Consider the following 3,228-nt stretch of genomic DNA (forward strand, 5'->3'; position numbering starts at 1 on the left):
ATATCCTCTAATGATCCATTGACTCAAAGGAATTGAGTATTACCTATATAAATAAATGTATTAACTTTATTTGTACCTATTTATTTCAATATACCCTCACTTATATAACAACAACAACAAAATCATCTGTAAGGAGGGATGGGGGAAGACCATAGGCAATATTGAAAATGGATGCCATAGCTATGTAGCTATTTCTGATCAACAATTGTGTAAATGTTCTATTTCTAAAATTTCAGAAGGGTGTTGCTCTAAAATATATTCTAAACTAAAAGTCTTTACAACATAGAAGCCAAACCATCAGGGAAGGACTCTGATGTACTCAGAAAAAGATGTTGCTGCTGCTTATTAATTTGGTGACAATAACCTGTCACCTAATGATGACATTAAATTTGACACTGGGGCAAGAAAGGGGGATCATAAGGAATAGTGATGATAATTAAGGGGTAGAGAGCAGAGGGCTGCTAAGAGAAGACAGTTGTTAATAGAGACTGAGAAAAACTCCAAGATTCAGAGCTCAGGAAGAAGAAACAGAGTTTTAGTATACTACGGGGGTTTTTGTTTTCTACATTTAATGTGGAATTTGATGGAAAACCAGAAAATGGCTTGGTGGAAAAGGTGAACAGTGGCTTCTGTAGATAAGCATGTAGAGCATAATTCAGCTTTTTGAGGAAAAGGAACAAATGAAAGAATGCTAGTCAGATTTTACAATTAAACAAATATTAAATATAAAACCATAAAAGAAGGATTTTCACGATAAATTAATTCAGCAATTAATTATCCAAAAGACAGAGCAGGTAGTTTAACCATTTAACCAGTACTACCAGGAATAAAAAAATAATTCTATCCTTTGAATCAGGATACTAAAGTTTTATCTCTACTCAAACATACACATTTTACATATAAAAATTAATTTATCTATGTCTACTACTGACTTATTTTTGCTCAAGGTAGAGGGGGGGTAAATGGCCTTTAAGAGCCATTTAGCTCTAATATGGTATATGTAAAATAGCACAGGTAAAATTATAACATAGATACTTTAGGTGTATTAAAAAGTAGACTTTAATAAATAGCAATGCATTAATATTATGTCACTGATTATATCAAATATTATAGTAATAAAACAGTATGGAGTTTCCTCAAAAAATTAAAAATGGAACTCTCATTTGGCCCAGTCATCCCACTTCTAGGAATATATCCTAAGAAACATGAAATATTCATCAGAAGAATATATGCATCCCTATGTTCACAGCAGTGCAATTCACAATAGTGAAGACTTGGAAATAGCCTAAGTGCCCATCAGCAGATGAGTAGACAAAAAAAAATACTATGGTACATTTACACAATGGCAATAAAAAAATAATAATTTTTACCATTTGCAACAGCATAGATCGATCTGGAGAGTAATTAGGTTGAGCGAAATAAGCCAGTCCGAGAAAGATAAGTATCACATGATCTCACTAAAATGTGGAATCTAATGAACCAAATAAACTGATGATCAAAAATAGACCCAGAGTCATAGAAGCATGAACAGACTGTTGAACCTCAGAGGGAAGGCAGGGGAGGATGGTGGGAAGAGATCAACCAATGAACGTGTATGAATATATGCATGACCCATGGACACAGACAATAGGGTGGTGAGGGCTGAAGGGGGTGGGGAAGGACAGAAGCGGGCTGGAAGAGGTTAATGGGGGAAAAAGGAGGACCTATGTAATACTTTCAACAATAAAGATTTTTTTTAAAGAATATGAAAAAAAATTTGATAATAGTGGAAACTGGGGGGTGGGGTGAGGAATATTAAAATTATTTGTTTTATCTTTGCAATAATCCTGTAAGTAAAAAATTTTTCTAAAATAAAATGTTTACTTAAAAATGATAGAGATGATTAAAAAGAAAAAAAAATGACTAGTATTAAAATTCAGAACATTTCTTATTTAACCATTGGGTAATATGTTATAGGCTAGAACTTTGCAAAAGTGTTACACATTTAATCCCATTGAACCATCATCAAATTCAGAGGAGACAATAGTATATTATTAGTGCTGCCATGACAAATACCACAGACTGGGTGGCCTAAGCAACAGAAATTTATTTTCTCACAATTTCATAGGTTAGAAGTCAAGACCTAAGTATCAGCAGAAATTGTTTCATTCTGAATCTTTTCTCCTTGGTTTGAAAATGGCCATTATTTCCCTTGGTCTCCACATGGTCTTCCCTCTGTGCATGTCTGTGTTCTAATTTCTTCATCTTATAATGAATTTAGTCATATTGGATTAGGACCCATCCAATGACCTTGTTTAACCTTAATTACCTTTTTAAAGACCTCATCTTCAAATGTAGTCACATTCTGAAGTACTGGGGATTAAGGCTTTAATGAAGAAATTTGGGATGATTAATTTAGCCTATAACAGAGCCTAGAAAAGGTTAGTTAAATTACCAGCTCAATTTTACATTGCCTAATAGTAACGCCAGGAATCAAAATGACTTTTATCTATCTTGGGTGGCTATGGCCTTAAGAAGTATACAGTTTTGTCTAATCTTTGTAATGAGCCTTATTGGTAAAATACAAGGGAGGCTCTCTTTCTTAATCGGTTAAAATATTTCTAGAGTGCCAGGATCTGTTCTAGATGCATATCACTCAAATATTAAGCCAAAAATATATAATCTTTTTCCCTTGAGTGGCAAGATGTAGTTAGAAATGCAGACATGTAAATAAACAACTGCTGTATTTTATTATAAGAGCTATAATAGAAGTAGGGGAAAGTGCTAAATGGAGAGGAGAGAAAAAGTTGCCAACTTCATTGAGAAATGGGTGAAGTTAGATATAGGGAAGAGTCAAACAGTCTTTAAAGAAGTTTATACTTAAGCATAAGTAGTAATTTACCAAGCAGGTTGGCTGGTATAGGAAGGATCAGTCCCATTATACATAACTAGAGGCCCAGTGCACAAAAATTTGTGCACTCGGGGGGCGGGGGAGGGGGGGTTCCCCAGCCCGGCCTGTGCCCTCTCGCAGTCTGGGACCCCTCGGGAGATAACGACCTGCTGGCTTAGGCCTGCTCCCGGGTGGCAGAGGGCAGGCCCAATCCCTAAGTGCAGCCCCTGGTCAGGCTCAGAGCAGGGCCGATTGGGGAGTTGGGGCGCCGCCCCGTCATGCACAGAGCAGGGCGGATCGGGAGGTTGCAATGCCACCCTCAGTCACGCTCAGGGTAGGGCCGATTGGGGGGTTGGGCC

Source organism: Myotis brandtii, unplaced genomic scaffold (genome assembly GCF_000412655.1).
Source record: "Myotis brandtii unplaced genomic scaffold, ASM41265v1 scaffold405, whole genome shotgun sequence".
NCBI classification, from domain to species: Eukaryota; Metazoa; Chordata; class Mammalia; order Chiroptera; family Vespertilionidae; genus Myotis; species Myotis brandtii.